General features: G+C 36.1%; 1 protein-coding gene across 3 annotated transcripts in view; it reads left to right on the top strand.

Annotated features, from left to right (window-relative positions):
• The window catches only part of LOC134282596 (zinc finger protein 91-like), a 101,360-nt gene that overhangs the window by 49,119 nt on the left and 33,393 nt on the right, over positions 1-18,848 (top strand). For 2 of the 3 annotated variants that reach the window (XR_009995326.1, XM_062765007.1), the window contains exon 1: positions 11,381-11,449. The exons of the other annotated variant lie outside the window; for it this stretch is intronic. The gene's annotated coding sequence lies outside the window, so the exon portion shown is untranslated. Of the gene's footprint in view, positions 1-11,380; positions 11,450-18,848 lie in introns of those variants that run through there. 3 annotated transcript variants of the gene reach the window in all.

Here is an 18,848-nt window from a genome sequence, read left to right as displayed (position 1 = left end):
CTTTCAGAAAACGGTAATTAGTATGTTCATGGCCTCTTCTTTAAATCAATTTCAAATTTAAGATAGGTATCCGGTTTACTTTTCATATGATTTCAAATTGAATGACATGAAAATATCCCATTTTCTACATAATTCTGCTAAAGTCGTAAAGTACGGGAAAAAGAAAGTTGAAATTGATTATGACGTCATAATGGATCTAGCACCAAAAAATTAGTCTCAAGTTATTTACTAGATCTTGACCTTAATTGGATAAAAATATATTTGAAAGAAATGTCGAAAATCTGATTATTAATTAAGACACAGGTTTCAGTGCAAAAAGGTCATATTAAATATACTGCAGCGCCAAAAGAAGCATATGGACCCCCATTTTTATTTGAATTTTAATTAAGCTATGCATGTAGAAACTAAAAATATACTTTGCAAAAAAAGTTTAAGACTTTATATATCAGGATCGAACGTCGTTTGCAAAACAAATATTTACTAAAATGTTTGTCAGTTTATGCACTTTGGATTCTCAAAGCATGTCAATCCAAAAGCGAGTAACAGTGGAAAACTAATACTTTTGATATTTGTATTCAATTAATTTGGATTACAAGATACTTGGAATCATCAAACTTTGTCATTCCATACTTCTTGGGTCCTTAGAGAGTTCACCCAAAAAGTAGGTCATGACGACCTTTTTAGAATTGCATACTGAAAACGCTTTTTTAGGATACAACCACACCACTTAAACTCACCTACTTTGCTAATTGATTAATTTGGGCCTACGGTTGGCGGTACAGAAATAACTGTTAGGCAACTTGTGAATTTAACCGTTAAGCACTGCGGCCTTTCTTTCAATCAGCGAGTCTTTAGAAACATGTTTTTAAAAGAAGTATTCATTTTCTTATAAAATAGAATCAGACTCGGTTTTTAAAATTTAAGTTTAATTGAATGTTTATTTTCCATCATTGAATCGATCATTGAATTTCAGTAAGATACTCACTAGCATGTACTTGAAAGTTTAAGTATGATTTAATGTTCATTTTCCATCTTTGAATCTTTCATGTAATTTCCACAAGATACTCAATGACCGGTCGACAGGGGATGCTTACTCCTCCATGGTATCTGATCAGGTCTCTCATATTTTGGAGGTCCATGCATGGACATAGCATGTCCTCTTAATTATTTCAGAATGTGCATCTAAATTAATATTTGGAACCAACGTTGTCCAAACGTAAAGCTCAGCAGCTAATTATAAAATTGACACCATCATTTAGTTGGCAGTATAATAATTGGACCAACGTTGGTCCAATATAAATATCCCATCTTTGAAACACCTAAACAAAATAACATTCTTGCTAACATCGGACCAACGTTGGTCCAACATTCTATTACCAACTTCATAAGATATTTTCTTTAAGGGTGTATTATAAACATTGGGCCAACATACTACTACCACTTTGATGAGGCACTTTCTTTAAAGATGTATTACAATCATTGGACTAACGTTGGGCCAACATACTACTACCAACTTGATAAGACACTTTCTGTAAGGGTGTATTACAAACATTGGGCCAACGCTGGGCCAACATACTACTAACAACTTGATAGGACACATTCTTTAAGGGTGTATTACAAACATCGGGCCAACGTTGGGCCAACATACTACTACCAATTTGAACAGACACTTTCTTTAAGGGTGTATTACAAACATTGGGCCAACGCTGGGCCGATATCAGCATCCTTCCTTCCTTGAAAAGTAAAGTGAATGGAAGTTGCTTACGTTGGACCAACGCTGAGCCAACATAGGAATTCTGTCATGGTCGAGAAGGTTGATATGGTAACATTGGTCCAACGTTGGCCCGACGTTGTTCCACCAACGCCAACCATACAATTTTTAAGCTTTGCTCCAATTTTATATTGTTTTGACCTTGAATAGTGTAATTTTAATTTAAAAAAAAACTACTTTTTTTTGAAATGTCAGATGCAGGGACTATCCTCACCTTCGCCGCCCTCATTCTTTTTTTTTTAATTTAATGCTATAGAGAACTGTCTCATATTTTATTTTCATAACTCATCAGAGGTTAACATTTAAAAGGTAACAATGATTTAAAAGAAAATTGAACAGGAATTAACATGATTAATGTCGAGATTAATTGGGAAGCATAAAAGCATCTTTTATTCATGAATTCTAAAAGTATGTATATGTATACATGTACCGTAATTGTTTTAGTAAGGATTAATAATTTGGGCTGTGCTTCATGTATCAAAACAAGTGTCGTGATATGATATTGGAATTACATTGTCAGTAATTCAAGACACATTTGAAACATATTTCAATACATCTCATCAGCAAAAAAAAAAAAAAACAAAAACAAAAGAGGTCCATTATGAATGTGATTTATGTGGCAGATCTATATGGAATTTTTAATGAAAGAGTGTTCCACAAAGAAAAAAATTAATTTATCTTGAAACTTGTGTGAATTATCATTTTACCTTCTTTTAAAAATTTCGAACAGAAGTATAAAAGTTAAACCAAGCTAAAGTTATAAAGAATTATTGAAGGAATTTTTTTTTAAATTTGATAAATGTTTTGGCACCTTTCATGTACTAGATCTTGACCTTAGCCAAAAACAAGCTTCGAATAGCCAGAATTGTCTCGTCTCTTGAGCTTGAGATAAAAGATACCACAGAGTCCGACACTTTTGTTTCATACTTAGATATTTTACTTGAAAAAGATACTAATGGTAATCTAACAACCAAGCTATATGATAAACGTGATGAATTTAACTTTTCTATCGTCAACTTCCCTTACTTATGCAGCAATATACCTTCATCGCCTGCATACGGAGTATATATATCTCAGTTGATTTGATACTCAAGAGCATGCTCTACGTATGAACAATTTCTTAAAAGAAGTAAATTATTGACAAGCAAGTTGATGAAAAAAGAATATATCAGCAGTTTCGTTTAAAGTCATCATTTCGTAATTTATATGGTCGATACAATGACCTTGTCAGCATATACTATTTATCACTGAGTCAAATGCTGACTGAAATTTTTCATACCAATCGTTAGTCCATTATTAGCTCTTCTGAGTCAAAGGCTCAAAGAGCTAATCCTATGGCCATTTGTGCGGTGTGCGGTGTGCGTTAACTTTTTAGAATATGGGCCATAACTCAAGAACCCCTTGGCCAATCAGTACCAAATTTGTCACAGGGTATCCTTGGCCCAAGGGCTACCATTTATACTAAAATAAGGGTTGGGACCCTAAAACAAGGGGAGATAATCAGGAAAACAAAACCAAAAGTACTAGTTGCTAAAAAATCTTCTTCTCCAGAACAACTAGGCAGATTTTCACCAAACTTACAAACAAGGATCAGGATATGCTGAAGATTAAAAATTGTTCAAGGCATGACCCTGGGGCAAAGGGCGTGGTCTCAAGGTCACTTTAAAGTTGACCTAAATTTACAATTAATAAAAATGTTTATATTTTGCTTACTATAAGGACTAGGATCATCAAATCTTGTAAGTTGATGCATCTTAGGACTTCACATCATGTTAACTCAAAAGTAGGTCACGGTGACCTACTTTTTTAATTTTGCGGGGATTTGTTTTCAAATTGATTTGAAGGCATATTTTGGACACTTTAAGGCTTATGATCATCAAACTTGGTCAGTTGATGCATCTTGGGTCCTTAAACAACGTCAACTTAAAAGTATGTCACCGTGACCTACTTTTTGAACTTTATGACTTATCCTTTTTAAAACATTTAATCCCATTATTTCAGGCACTGAAAGGGTTAAAATCATCAAATCTTGTAAGCTGCTGCATCTTGGGACCTTAAAACATATTTAAGAAAAACTAGGTCACTGTGACCTACTTTTTAGAATTTTGCAGGCATATGCTTTCAAATTGTTTAAAAGGCATATTTTGATTACCTTCAGACCTAAAATCAAAACTTGGTCAGGAGATGCATGTTGGGACTCTGAAAAATGTCAACCAAAATGTAGGTCACGGTGACCTACTTTTGACATTTTTTGGCTATATTTAAATATCTTGGGTATTTATTGGCTTAGAATCATCAAACTTTGTGAGTTGATGCATCTTGGGTTTTCGGAGAATGTCGACCAAAAAGTAGGTCACGGTGACCTACTTTTGACATTTTATGGCTATATTTATCTATCTTAGGTATTTATTGGCTTAGAATCATCAAACTTTGTCAGTTGATGCATCTTGGGTTTTTCTGAGAGTGAAGACCAAGAATTAGGTCACTGTGACCTACTTTCGACATTTTTATGGCTATATTTAAGTATCTCCAGTACTTATCGGTTTAGAATCATCATACTTTGTCAGTTGATGCATCTTGGGTTTTCAGAGAATGTCGACCAAAAAGTAGGTCACAATGACCTACTTTTGTATATCTCAGGTATTTATTGGCTTAGAATTATCAAACATAGTCAGCAGATGCACCTTGGGACTCTGAAAAATGTCGACTAAAATGTAGGTCACGGTGACCTACTTTCGACTTTTTTGGCTATATTTAAGTATCTCCGGTACTTATTGGCTTAGAATCATCATACTTTGTCAGTTGATGCATCTTGGGTTTTCGGAGAATGTCGACCAAAAAGTAGGTCACGATGACCTACTCTTGAATATCTCAGATATTTATTGGCTTAGAATTATCAAACTTAGTCAGCAGATGCATCTTGGGACTCTGTAAAATGTCGACTAAAATGTAGGTCACAGTGACCTACTTTCGACATTTTTTGGCTATATTTAAGTATCTCCGGTACTTAATTGCTTAGAATCATCAAAGTTTGTCAGTTGATGCATCTTGGGTTGTCGGAGAATGTCGACCAAAAAGTAGGTCACAGTGACCTACTTTCGACATTTTATGGCTATATTTAAGTATCTTAGGTATTTATTGGCTTAGAATAATCAAACTTTGTCAGTTGATGCATTTTGGGTTTTCCAAGATTGTAGACCAAGAAGTAGTCCTAATTGGCTAAGAATCATCAAACTTTGTCAGGTGGTGCAACTTTGGTCTTAGGATAATTAGGGTTAGAGGCTTCAAATACAAGTAATAGGTTGTACAATTTATCAGAAGAGCGATTCAAGGCCCTTGGGCCTCTTGTTATTTTATACACCGAATTGACGACGGGTTTTATTTTCGTTATTTCCTGATCATGAGAAGGTGCACACGGCAGGTGTGACCGGTCGGCAGGGGATGCTTACTCCTCCATGGCACTTGATCCCACCTCTGATGTTTCGGGGGTCCGTGTTTGCTCTGCTCATATTTTGTATTGTTTTATGGACTTTGAGATTGAAAACTGTTCGTTATCTCCATATCCCTCTTTATCAGGAAAATTTTTGGATATAAAAATAGTTACAAGGTACTTAATAACTTTTTATTTACCTTTATGAATATTAACATGTAATAGCAATTTTCTGAAATTATTTCATTATACAGGCAAATCGATTTGACAAAATATGACAAAGACGAATGTACAGTTTGGGCTTTATTGTGCCCAAAAATTTAATGCTCTTTAAAAAGTATGAAATTGGTTTTAACAATAGTTGAGTAGATGAATGTGATAAATCGTTAAAAGATATGGCATGAAGGAGGACTTTCTGGAAATATTACGTCATTAATTTGGAACATTTCTAAGTTTAGAAAAAGTCTCAAAATGCAGAAAAGTCTCAAAAATGACTCATTTATGTGCTTATTTTCCTTTAGAAAATAGTGTCTGCCACCGTTTTCCACTTTAATTTTTTGGATATATTGTGTAAACTGCTAAGAAAATTCACATATCTCAAAATCTTTCGCGGTGACAGTGGCAGAGTATGTTTTCTTAAAGAAAATTCCTTTGAAAATTGATGTCTTCTGCAATTTATAAAGAAAAGACGGGAAAATCCACAAGGTAATGACGTCGCAATTAACATCAAGGGGGTCATATGAGAAAAACGATTTGGATTTTCTTACTGCAGGGGATACCAATGATTTAGAAAGAATGAATTTTGATTCCTTACATCTTACATCACTTTCATATTTTAGAAAAATATAGGGCTTACAGTGGCGGAATTAAGAGGGGGACGCACCCGGCGCGCGTCCCCTAAAATTGTCTAAGTTAGCGCAAATCACAGTTTCGTCTAGAAAAATTAAATATGTCTAATTGGTAGACCTCATTTTTATCCTACAAAATCTCTAGAATCCAGGAGCTTCCAGGGGCTTTGCCCTGGACCCACTGGGGACCTCAAGGCGGCCCCCAGACCCCTTGCCTAATTTTGGCGCCCCCTCTAACTCCAATTCCTGGATCCGCGCCTGGCTTAAGGAGGAATGCCACACCAACGTTTAATTTCATGGATCTCTGAGTCGACATTTTTAAACAATGGTTTCAGCATTGAAAGGCTGACATTAGCTCTTAATTATTTTATACAATTTTTTAGCTCACCTGAGCCAGAGGCTCAAGTCAGCTTTTCTGATCAAAATTTGTCCGTTGTCTGTCGTTGTCGTCGTCGTCGTTGTCGTCGTTGGCGTTGTCGTTGTTGAAAACTTTTCACATTTTCATCTTCTTCTCAAGAACCACTGGGCCAATTTCAACCAAACTTGCTACAAAGTATCCTTGGGTAGAGGGGATTCAAGTTTGTTCAAATGAAGGGCCACGCCCTTTCTCCAAGGGGGGATGATTATGAATTAGAGAAAAATTAATGACATTTTTAAAAAATCTTCTTCTCAAGAACCACTGGTCCCGGAAAAAGGAAACTCATATGGAATCATTCTCAGGTAGTGTAGATTCAAGTTTGTTCAAATCATGATTCCCAGGGGTAGGGTGTGGCCAAAATGGCCGATCAAGTTTTTACATAGGAATATATAGGAAAAATCTTTAAAAATCTTCTTCTCAAGAACCACTGGGCCAGGAAAGATGAAACTTATATGGAATCATCCTCAGGTAGTGTAAATTCAAGTTTGTTCAAATTATGACCCCTGGGGGTAGGGTGGGGCCAAAATGGCCGGTCAAAGTTTTACATAGGAATATATAGGAAAAATCTTTAAAAATCTTCTTCTCAAGAACCACTGGACCAGGAAAGATGAAACTCATGTGAAATCTTCTTCAGGTAGTGTAGATTCAAGATTGTTCAAATCATGACCCCCTGGGGGTAGGGTGGGCCAAAATGGCCCATCAAATTTTCACATAGGAATGTATAGGAAAAATCTTTAAAAATCTTCTTCTCAAGAACCACTGGGCCGGGAAGGATAAAATTGATGTGCAATCTTCTTCAGGTAATGTAGATTCAAGATTGTTCAAATCATGGCCCCCTGGGTTAGGGTGGGGCCAAAATTTCCGATCAAAGTTTTACATAATAATATATAGGAAAAATCTTTAAAAATCTTCTTCTCAAGAACCACTGAACCAGGAAAGATGAAACTCATGTGGAATCATCCCCAGGTAGTGTAGATTCAAGTTTGTTCAAATCATGACCCCCGGCAGTAGAGTGGGGCCAAATGGCCGATAAAAGATTTACATTGGAATGTCTATGGAAACCTTTAAAAACCTTTTTTTCAAGTACTTTGAAACCATGCTTAGTGATATTTATAGGGAATCATCCTCAGGTAGTCTAGATTCAAGTTTGTTGGGTTAAAAATCAAGACCCCCCCCCCCCCCCCCCCCGCTCAGTAAACTTTTAGTTCTGATCTGATGTGTGCCTTTTCCTAGCCAATTGCTCAGGTGAGCGATGTGGCCCCTGGGCCTCTTGTTTGGTATTTTTTCAAAGAAAATGAAAAAAAATATTTACATCCAAATTAGATGCTTTCTTGTAAAAATTTGGCTGTGAATGAATGCATCACATTAATACGTAATAAAATATGTAAAGAAAGGCTGGTTAGACTTTTTAATTTTTTTTATAAAAAATATTTATGGAAATAAAACACATAATTTGTGAATATTTTTTTTTAAACTTGTGGTTAAAATCTTCTTAAAACCAGTCACAACTGGGGAGAACATGTTCATTAATCATATTTTTAAAAGAAATTAAAACGAAATAGTCAAATTTTAGAGAAATATTTTTATTTAATTTTGGCTAATCCCGATCAAAATATTTTCCTTCTAAAACAAATTTTGATGGAAAAAATCTTAAAATTATGTTTCGTAATTTTTAACATGCAAAAAAATTTTATAATCTGTTATCTTTCAAAAACCCCTGGTAATGTATGCTGATTTTTTACTATGAACATCTGATGGCACTATAATCTTAAATTAGGAGTACCTTGAAAAATTATCAGTAGGTAAGGTATCTTGCGTATGTCCTTAGAGGTACTTGGACACAGATTTGAAGTTAATATTTTCTCTATAATATTACGACTTTTTCTATTTTAATAGCATTTCACACAAAAAATTAATTTAAAAATCTTATTTCATTTAAAACTTATTAAAATTTAAATTTTTTTGGCGGGTTTGATTGACATATCCTTGCACTTTCACAAATTTTAACTTTATTCTTAATCCTTAGGAAAAGTGACAATCTTGTTGTGTATTAATGAAAAATTTTGATACTATAATATTATGTGTTCCGGCCCGGGATCTTCTTTTGAACAATTTATTCGAGAAGTGGTGTAAATCAAGCTTCCAAAGAAGTTTTTGAACATTTGAAATCACAAAATTTTACCATTATCAACAAAATAAAACGTTCGTATGTCTTTTTTGGAGACCTTGTCTTCCAACAATCTTTGGAATTCCTAGGGGTACCAATTGCGCCCCTCTTTTAGAAGACCTATTTTTATATTCAAATGGGCATAATATGTCCAAAATCTTATGTTTTGAAAGAGGAAAACATTCGTTGTACCCTTCAACTTGACATTCATATATTGACGACATACTGTCGATTTAAATGGTTATTTCTATTCTTATATGTCGATATTATACAATGTATATCCCGGTGAACTGGAAGTGAAAGATACCACAGCGTCTGACACATCTGTCATAATGATGCATTGTTTAAGGGTGTTTTATATTGATTCCTTTTTTTTTTTATCTTTACCTTTTTCAAAAATGTTTGCCGCTCTTCATTGAAGTGACATTTCAGTAGTTATAATTATATATGTACCTCCCAACCAGGCGCTGATCTTTAAGATCTTTATTTTTAAAAGAGAGGGGAATCCGCCCCAACCCTCCACTCAAACACGCAGAATAAAGGAAAGGAAAAAGTTCACCTCTCAGTCGCGGATCCTGACTTTTTTTTCTAGCGGGGAGGGGTCCACCCTAACCAAAAAAAAAAAATTCCAATCTAGATATTTCTTGACAATCAAAAACAAAAACAAAGCACAAAATAATCCACGCAAAGTCATTTCCCAAACGTGAATCCTATTTCATGGAGAGGGGGAGTGGATAACTTTCTCACTTTCTCAAAGCTTCATAGTAATGAATTTTAATACCAATATAACAAAGATTCGTGTTTTCGGGGAGGGGTCACCGTTTTCGGGGGGGGGGGGGGGGGGTTCAAGTTCACTTTTACTTGGTTTAATGTAAACCTCTGCAAATTCCGAGGATGGACCTGAATGTAAAATGATGGACTTAAATGTAAAAACCCTACTTCGTTTGGATTGGAGGGGGCTTAAGATCCATTCTTGCTATCCTGTCATTGCATAGGCGTCGGAAGCAACTTAATTAATTAAGTGGAGGGACTAAGCCAACGAAAAAATGTAAGCCCCAATATTCAATGATTATATGTTGTTAATCTTTGAAAAAAAAAGTGGGGAGGGGGGCTTACACCTCCCATCCCCCGGATCCGGCGCCTATGCATTCTCTTACTGTCAAGGCGTCTACCTATTTTACAAGTGTCCGGATAAACGAGGATCAACTGTAATATTCAATCAATACACAGGTATTTATAAACAATGCATCAATACATATTTATCTTTATACCATGCACATATAATATTCATATAATACACATGTTATATTTTTACAAGCTTTTGCTACAAGAATCTATTCCTTACACATACTTTTTACAACCAAGCAACGCGCACATATCGACTCTGCAGTTTGTCTTTCTCATTTAATGTAATTATGATAGATTACAGAGGCGGATTCAGCGATATTTTGAAGGGGGGGGGGGGGGGTTCCAGGTCGATGCCCCCAGCACTCATGCATAGAATCACAGAACGGGCACCTCAAGTCCGTAGCTTCATTTAATTTATAATTAGAAGAAATACCTCTAAAAACAGTTGACAAGCAAAAAACAAACAAAACAAAAACAAACAAAACAAAACAAAAAACAAACAAAACAAAACAAAAAATCTAAACAAAAACAAAAAAAAAATTAATTAAAGAAACTATATATGCACCAGACTCTAAAATCCCTTTGGGGGGAGGGGGTAGAGGGGGCTTCCTGTAACTTTTCTGTTGGGTACATTACTTTTAAATATTATAATTTGCCTATTCATTGGCACAAAAAATGTGGAGAGTGCTTCCAAATCAAAATATAAATCAAAACTACAGCAAAATATTATTCGCATAAAAAGTGGGTTCCTTTCATCTGCATACGTGAAAATTAAACCTTTTCTTCATTGATTAAAGATGCATGTACATGTATTTCATGCATACTTCTAAAAGTTAGTTACTTCTGAAGATCGATGGTTCAAAAATTGTATTGATAAAGTTCGACGATCGAATCTTCCTAGCATGTTACTTGTGGGTGGTCGGAGCCATTAGTAGGGGTTGTGAAGGTACACGGAGGAAAACAAATACGTGAAAATCTACAGATCTAGTGAGCATGCAGAAAGGACAGAGATTCTTTTATTTTTTCAAATAATTTAACGTAGAAATATCTATATTTCAAGGAAAAAAACGTTCTCTCTCTTTGTACAAAAATAAAGGGGTGGTGGTTCACCCCCCGGACCTCCTCCTTATGGATCCGCCAATGGATTAACTTTATTACATTTATTATGCCTAAAAGATAACCTATAGCTGGAAAAGATTTTGGATAGATGCATGAATAATATTTTAAATTTTTAATTGATTGATAGATTGCAAATTAAATTTACTTAGAATATTGAAAATCGATTTTTTTTTAAATAAGACCTTTACTTCACGCTAAACAGGATTCAAATATTGCAAATACATGCAAATTTCTTTTCTATACATACATTTACCAAAGAATTTTCAATTTTTTAAAATGTTTTTGAAATTTATTTTTTTTTAACTGAAATTACATACATGTATTATTGCAAATAATTTCTAACAGAACCTTTATTTTTTGTTTAGATTTTCAATCATTTAAACCTTTTTGGTCTTCTGTGTAGTTTTATCTTCTTTAAAGCGAGCCCCAGTGGATACAATGTGTCATGTGTTCTGTAAGTTATATTAACATCGGGATCGACATTTCGATTTGTTTATACACCAAAAATGCCGCGAATTGGACGTCTTGCCCTAGATCGTGATTGTTTCAACTTGAGTGCATCTAGCAGGTAACTTTTCAATGTAATAATAATCTTTTTTTCCTTGAACAACATGTTCCTGAAATCAGTATATAAATCAATTATAGAAATTGTTAGGAAGGATGGGGAAAATGTACACAACACGTGTATTTTAACGAGTTATCCCCCTTTGCTCAGTGCCTTGACCATAATTATTTTTCATCATGTGCATAAACAGGTCAATAATATTTTTGCAAGATACTCAACATTTTTACCAAGGTAATTTTTTTTTCTATTTGAGTTTTTCAATATTTTTCATAACAGTCACAGAATTGAAAGAACTATGTGCTGAATTGCAAATTTTTGCCCCCAGAAAAGTCATAATTTTGAAAATTTCTTGAAATGTGCTATTATTAGTTGTATACCAAATAATGCCTTATAACCGCCCTGTGCGATCAGAAATTTTTAAAATTGCAAAATGTGGACTCTTCTCATATTTTCATTATAATATTTATATGTCATATGTTAATTTCAAAAAATCTTCTGAAAAAAATAATAAGTTCAAAAACCACTTAAATTATTTGAATCCCTTCATTTGCATACCATGATAAAACATTTTCGAAAAAAATTTTCTTATGATATCACAAATGTATTAATTTGACCCTCAAAAAATCTTTTTGACCCCCAAAAGTTTATATCAAAGGGTCATAATGACCCTTGGTTTTGAAAATTAGCAGAAACACTGTGTAAAAAGATTCACTATAAATCTCGAAAAATGCCGAGTCACACCGGAAACAGCTATGTCAACTCCGACAGAAACAGTTCTGTCATCCTTTCGATCAAGCTCACGTGTTTTTACATTAAGCATTTTAGTTCGGGTTCAAATTGTTATGATGTCGGTTGCTAAGCAGATGTAAACAATATGGAGCGTTATTCTTAACATGCTTAACTTCAAGAAAGTATTTCTGGTAGTGATGGAACGATTGTCGCCGACAATCGATTGTCGGTCATTGGAAGCTCTTCGATGCTACTAATCGATTATAAAATAAATGTCGCCGACATCGCTTACAAAAAATAAAATTGTCATACTTTAATTTTATTACCAAATCCATGTGCAAAGAGCATAAAAGTAGTGATGAACGTTGAAAACATGGAAGGATTCCGTGTCTTATTGATACTTTTACCGCCATGATTAAATATGGGGTTAGACTAATACCAGGAAACGCTAATATTGCAAGGTTTTACTATACAAAGGAAACCATAATTAGTCTAGTCAATCTTTAAACGTAATTATTATCATAAATACGAGTCTAACTTCTGATAATTACTTTTAAGACTTGCAATTTTATTATTTTAACTAATTAAAACTAATTTTAAGAAAAATATACATGTATTAACCCATTTCCTTCGTGGTACGACTGTTATCGTCATGTGTGCTATCTTCGGCGTACCACTACAGTCGTTGTTTTCATACAAGCGTCTTAGAGGCCCTTGAATTACTATGTAAAAGCCCCATATGAATAAAACGTTTGCATGATTTAGACAGTGGGAATTTCCCTTGCTCATGCGCATTAAAAATGAAACTAGATACCTCTTTTTTGGGGGAAATTTTGGTTAAAACAAAGGAAATCCGAGTCACTGACGCGATCGTAGTTTCAAAATGGCGGACAGAGAAGAAGGACTGAGCGATGGTAGTGATATTGAGGGAGATTATGAGGAACAAGAGGAGAATATTGCAGATGTAGAAAGAGAGATCATTCGTGGAGATGTTGATGATTGGATACACAACATTTTTCAGGAGGACAGCAATGACGAAGCCGATTTTTTAGGCTTTCAGAGCGAGTGGACGTCTGAAAATTTTCATCCACGTATTGGAAATGTCTTCAGAAAAATCGGTGGCGCAACAGTTGAACATCCGGAAGAGGCGTCAGCCGGCCAGTACTTCGAGTTATTTTGGACTAACGAACTTCTAGACAGGTTAGTTCAAGAAACGAACAATTATGCACAACAAGAGCGCGAGAAAACCCCACCCCCTCCGTTTGCTCCAAAATGGACGCCCGTTGACAAGTCAGACATCAAGGCGTTTTTAGCCCTATGTTTTGCTATGGGCATCCTCAGATTGCCAGACAAAGCTGACTACTGGAGGCAAAACAGATGGATGTTTGTAACAAATTTCAACAGAGTGATGTCCAGGGACAGATTTTTTTTGATCTGGAGATACCTCCATGTCCAGAATAACGAAATTCAGCCAGACACACCCGACAAATTGTGGAAGATCCGTTATTTATTGGACTTCCTAAATAAAAAATTTGAAGAAATGTATGTGCCCTATGGGAATGCGACGGTAGATGAAAGTATGATCAAATTTAAGGGCAGATTATCGTTTCGGCTATACCTACCCGCAAAGCCAGTAAAATGGGGAGTGAAAGTCTGGGCACTTGCTGAAAGTGATACCGGATACTTGAGCAAGTTTCAAGTATACACAGGGAAAGAAAATAACCAAGAAAAAGGACTTACTCATAGAGTTGTAATGGACCTGTGCCATCATTATTTTGGATCCAACTTGTGTGTCTACATGGACAATTTTTACACAAGTCCGGAACTTCTGAACGACCTTCACATCAGGGGAATCATGGCTTGTGGAACGGTACGTGTGAATAGAAAAGGTCTTCCTAAACACCTACTACCAAGCAAAGTTGGTCTTCAGAAACATGAATTCAAGGTTGCCCAGAAAGACAACCTGACTTACTGTGTATGGCAGGACACTAAACCAGTGACGGTACTTTCCAACTTCCATGATCCAACCCACCGTGGTCAAGTTTCAAGGAGAGCAGCTGAGAATCGTGTCGTTCAAGTCCCACTCATGCTGGCTGATTATCAAAAGAACATGAAAGGAGTGGATCTCTGTGATCAAATGGTGGGGTATTACCAGCTAAACCACAGGTCAAAGAAATGGTGGCGCCGCATATTTTTTTACTTGATGATGGCATCGGCCCATAACGCATACATTGTCGCCAAGGACATTCACACCCACGCCGCGAGGGAGAGGTGGCCAGGATTCCAGGACTTTATCGAGGAACTGGTGGAAGATCTGATTGGTGACACCAGGGCTAGAAGGGAGCCACCAAAAGTTGACTGTGGGGGCAGGGCTACTGCCCACGACATTGTGAAAATGTTCCCAAAGAACAAGGTGTGTCGTGAGTGTTCACTTTCTGGGCCGCAGGGACAGAGAAAAGGAGTAACAAAATTTGGGTGCCAGCAGTGTGGTGTTCCAGTGCACTTAGAGTGCAGCTCAAAACATATTATGAGAATGTTGAACAAGTGAATTGTGCTTAATAGGAATGTTTGTTCAAATGGATAATTCTGAGGACTTAGTGTTGGTTTTTTTTTCATAAATTTTATGTAAGTACATTGAAGTTTGAACTTTTTAAAATAGATATTTCTTTTTATTCATTATCTTACAATATAAATACTTTAAAAACAGATTGTTATAGTTAAAATTTGTTGTTAAAATAATTTTTTTCTTGGCTATAGTAAATTTAAAGCAAAGCAAATAAATGATGTTTATGTCAAGAAATACTCCATTTTCAAGAAATGTAATAACTTTTTTATTTTTCAAGATATTTTTATTCTGTGAACTGTATTTGAAGCAGAAATATTTGTTTTATGAATTTATGCAAAAAAAATGTGCTGTTTACATTCACTTTATTTGAGTAAAATGCATGTAAATAAAAATAATTTAAAACAAAAAATTGTGTTTACAAATTTTCTTTTATTTACTCAAAGTATTATTGAGGATAATATTGCTTCTGCATTCTGAAAATTATACTGTAAGATGCAGAATTTTAAGAGCTTTTAGAAAATATATACTTTATTATGTCTCTAGACAGTAGTTATCTAATTATCCGGCAGAATGTAAGCATGGTGCTAATTGACTTAGCATTCTCAGCAGCAGCTCTGTTATCCTCCGTACTACTGATAAGCCCAGCTGAATTGGCTGCAGAAGGAAATGGGTTAAATGAAAGGTGGGACTAATATCAGTAAAATACCCATTGCACGGACTTTTTAAAAAAAATTATAAATTCCCATTCTGTTTAAATAGTCTTATATAGTCCTGTATTGTTTAAAGTAAACAAAATATTATTTTCCACTTTTTATAAAAGAAATTTCAATTAACATTTTTGAATATTTTATGTAAGTAAAAATTTTTTTGTAAAAGTCTGAAAGAAATCTGAATAAGTTTCAACTTTTCTATATTAATTTTATTAAAGTTCAAAATTTCGATTATAATCGATTATTAATCGATTATGCCCAGCCGATTATTACCGATAATCGATTCAGATTTTTTTCCGATTCCCCATCACTAATTTCTGGATTATTTGTGAAAATTTCAACAATTTTAAATGATTTCATTTTTTTTTTAAATTTTAAAAATGTCATATAGCATATACCACATGACTTTTCGGGCAACTATACCGGAATATTTGCCCCTCGGTGACAGGAAAGCCCTGGAGTGTTATGTCAGCATCTGGTGATATAACCACTGATAACACTCCAGGGTTTTCCTGTAACCTCGGGGCAAAATATTCTGGTATGTTGCCCTCGAAGCCATGTGATATACATATAATGTCTCCATTATCCATATGAGTGAAAAATTCTCAAGAGTGACGATAACCAATATACAATCAATCAATCAATCATTACTTCTCACTGAGAGGAAAAAATATACAATATATTGCACATTCCTAAATATACGCATGGAATTAGTTATCACTTTATTTCGTGAGAAGTTCCATGCATACGCGAAAAAAAATTACTTGCCTTTATTTTTATGGTGCTAAAATTGTAGTATTCCGGAATTCTGTAGATTTGTACGTTTTCGGTTTTAGATGTTATTCATGTTACTTCCGTAATAAATAGTTTGTAACCGCATGGCTGAGTTATAAATCTCATTTATTCGAGTGAATACACAACATATCTGGCGACGAGGATGGCCACTGGACGTATCGGAAGAATCGATGTGTTCGATCCAGCGATCGAAACATGGACAGCGTACGAGGAAAGGCTGGATAACTTCTTCACAGCAAACACAGTGGACGACAACAAAAAAGTTCCCGCGCTACTGAGCCTCGTGGGCCCCAAAACATAGGCATTGTTAAGAGACTTAACAGCACCCGAATTACCTAAGGCCAGGACATACAAGCAACTTACGAAAGCGCTGAAAGAACATTATTCTCCAAGGCCGTTGGTTATAGTAGAAAGATTTAGATTTCACAAGCGAGACCAGGAGGAGGGGGAGAGCGTTCGTGAGTACATTGCAGCTCTACGTAAACTAAGTGAGTTTTGTGAATTTAAAGACGTCCTTAATGACACATTACGGGACAGACTTGTGTGTGGGCTGAAAAACGAACACATTCAAAAGAAACTTCTCTCAGAGAAAAACCTCACTTACCAATCTGCGCTCGAGATCGCCATTGCGATGGAGACGGCGACAAATGACGCCCTGGAAATTCAAAGGAAACACCTTTCCACTACGCCCAGTGTTCACAAGCTAAGTGCACCTAAGAGTAAGAAAAGATTTCAACAAAAGCAACCTACGGCAGCCCAGCGGTGTTACAGATGTAATGGAAACCATACCTCAGATGACTGCAGATTTATCCATGAAACTTGTAGACAGTGTGGAAAAAAGGGACACATACAGCGAGCATGTCGTTCAAAACCAGCCTTTGTGAAACCACTGCATACGAACAGTAGAAAACATGTGCATGAAATGCAGGTAGCTGACGATTTTGAACCTATGTTCTCACTGAGAGTCAATGCTATGGGAGGACTCAAGGATGCAATCTGGATAAAGCCTCATGTGAATGGTCAAGAATTTCCCATGGAACTGGACACAGGGTCAGCGATTTCAGTTATCAACAGTGAAACTTATAAGCAGAATTTTTCAAATGTAAAGTTGATCGACACAGACGTAAACCTAAGGACGTACTCTGGAGAGAACATCACCCCACTGGGCGTGTGTTCAGTCAAGGTAGAGATGGATGGTCAGAAACGGCATTTGAACTTGTATGTGGTGGACAAAGGGGGGCCACCCTTGTTTGGCCGCGAGTGGTTGGGGAGCCTTAGACTGAATTGGGCCTATATCAAAACACTAGAGACTAGAAAACAAGGTGTAAGTGAAGTGATTGAGAAATACAAAAACGTGTTCACTGCTGATCTGGGAAAATTAAGGGACATATCGGCCAGAATAAAAGTAGACGAGTCGGCAACACCCAAGTTTTGTAAAGCTCGAGTGGTACCATATTCGTTGCGTCCCAAGGTTGACAAAGAACTAGACCGTCTTATCGAGACTGGAATCCTCAGTAAGGTAGAACACAGTGAATGGGCTACTCCCATTGTTTCAATACCCAAAAAAGATGGAACTGTGAGAATCTGTGGTGATTTTAAAGTCACTGTGAATCCTGTCTTGGATGTAGACCAGTACCCTCTACCCAAGATCGAGGACATATTTGCAAGTTTGGCGGGAGGACAACAGTTTACAAAACTGGACTTGAAGAATGCGTATCTTCAGATGACAGTGAGAGAAGAGGACAGGCATTATCTCACGATAAATACTCACCGTGGTTCATTCCAGTACAACAGGCTCGTGTTCGGAATAGCCTCCGCGCCCGCAATATGGCAGAGATCCATGGATACAGTTCTTCAAGGACTCGAGGGAGTACACTGCAACATGGATGATATGATCATTACTGGGAGAACACCTGAAGAACACCTTAAGAACTTAGAGCAAGTCTTGAAGCGACTTGACCGTTACGGGCTAAAAGCAAATGTAGACAAGAGTGAATTCCTAAAAGACAAAATTGAATTTTGTGGTCATGTGATTGATGCAGAAGGACTCCACAAAACATCAAAGAAAATTGAAGCGGTGCTAAATGCTCCAGAACCAAAGAACGTGTCTGAACTCAGAGCTTTCTTAGGACTCGTAAACTACTATGGACGATTCATGGAGAACTTATCTACTCACTCAGCACCCTTATATGACCTTCTGAAGGACAATTGCAAATTTGTATGGTCAAAGACATGCAGAGCAGCATTTGAGAAAATCAAGGAACTCGTGACGTCAGACCAAGTACTTGTGCACTACGATCCACAGAAGCCTGTAACTCTGGCAACAGATGCTTCTCCCTATGGACTGGGAGCCGTGCTCTCTCATTTGATGCCGGATGGTTCTGAAAAGCCGATCGCTTTCGCATCTAGATCACTTAGTCAAACAGAGAGGAAGTACGCACAAATTGATAAGGAAGCGCTAGGATTAGTTTGGGGAGTGAAGAAATTTCATGCATACCTGTATGGGAGAAAGTTCACCTTAGTGACTGATCATCAACCACTGGTATCTATTTTTCATCCCGAGAAAGGACTACCTGTCACTACAGCAGCTAGACTACAGAGA

Source organism: Saccostrea cucullata, unplaced genomic scaffold (genome assembly GCF_032062105.1).
Source record: "Saccostrea cucullata isolate Sc308-1 unplaced genomic scaffold, CSIRO_AGI_Scuc_v1 ctg4899, whole genome shotgun sequence".
Classification (NCBI taxonomy): domain Eukaryota; kingdom Metazoa; phylum Mollusca; class Bivalvia; order Ostreida; family Ostreidae; genus Saccostrea; species Saccostrea cuccullata.
The sequence above is the reverse complement of the archived record's forward strand: the minus strand, read 5'-3'. Positions and strand labels throughout refer to the sequence as shown.